We start from the raw sequence: 1,455 nt of genomic DNA, 5'->3' as shown, positions 1-1,455 counted from the left end.
TACTACTAATTCCTATGCTTGATCTCTCTGCCAGCCTGACAACAATTATTAGGTTAAGTAATGTGTTCAAAGACTAAGGGGTGCAGGTGGGATTTAAACTAAAGTTTGTCTGATTGTAAATCTGTGAGTTTTCTACTATACCAAGCCTCCTCTTCACATTGAGCTAAAAATGTTTTCCACCTGAATGCATCTTAGACATGATGATGGAAGTCTGTGAATAAACAGGTTAATTTAACAAAATTCACTTTAAATGTCTTCTTTAAGTCCAATCCTTTTTGAGAATTGTAATTGGAAGTGGTGCTTTATCTTACATCATTCAAGTCCATCCTGCTAATCACCACAAAGTCCTTGTTTCCAAGAGAAAAATATGAAGTTAGTGCATATTTTACAGTGACTTCTATACAAGGTAAACTAGGAGGGAATGGGGCTGGGAGTGTCCTCTGCCAGCAAGTAGCTGGAACTCCTGTGGAGAAAATCCACCTACAATGAACTAAATCTCTTGCAGGCCAGTTAGCTATATGCCACCATCAGTACAAATCATGGGCACTAGCCACAGAGAAAGGAGTATTAGTGGGATTGGGTACCTCAGGGAGGGAGGACTTCAAGGAGAGGGAGCTATTGAGCTATGTCTTCAAGCATGAGAGGAATTCCTCAGAAGTATGTGTGCTCAAGTGATCTAAGAGTTCCCAAAGTGGGATCAGAGAGCACTCTAAGTTTTCACTGTGGGACTCCCATCTTCAAACACTGTGCTGGGAGCAGGAATACAAGAGGGATGTCAACAGTCCTAGCCTCACCATGCTGAGGGCATGCAGAATAAAGCCGTGAGTATGAAACTAGGGGTAAGTGTGGGGTGCAGTGGGAACGTGTGGCAGTGGCCCTGTCTCAAGCGGTCAGGACATCTCAGATGGCATCTGATGGGTGAATGCAGAGAGTGCCACAGGGGGACACTCTTCAGAGACTGTGGAGCAGTGGAAACCAGCCTGGAAAACTAGTGATAACATGACTTGACTCATTGGGGGAATAACAAGCTGTTTGCTAGAATATTTCCAGGTGGGCTGGAGCCAGGAGAGGCAGTGGAAAAATATGCATAGGAAGGATTTGGGATGACCTCAATCCTTCCCCTGCCTTTGACATTAGTATAAATGTGAAGAATTCCCCTTCTGTGAAATGGGTTAGAGGCTTGGACAAAGGACTACAGTTGGCTCCCACTTCTTATTTGCTCCCTTCTCTCTCAGCTCAGCCTGGCAGAGTTCTGAATTTCCATCTCTACCTTTGTAATTTGTTACTCATGGTTTCCAGCTTACCTTCAGCTTTGCACCCTAGTTCCTTACCTATGAATAACCCTGCTTCATGGGCTCCTGGAGACCAGAGCCACATGGCTTCCCTCCAGCTCAACCCTTCCCCGCAGCGTGTTGTGTCTTCCCTTCTCTCTCTCTTTTTTCTCCATCTTCTCTA

This window comes from Canis aureus, chromosome 9 (genome assembly GCF_053574225.1).
Source record: "Canis aureus isolate CA01 chromosome 9, VMU_Caureus_v.1.0, whole genome shotgun sequence".
Taxonomy (NCBI): Eukaryota; Metazoa; Chordata; class Mammalia; order Carnivora; family Canidae; genus Canis; species Canis aureus.
The sequence above is the reverse complement of the archived record's forward strand: the minus strand, read 5'-3'. Positions refer to the sequence as shown.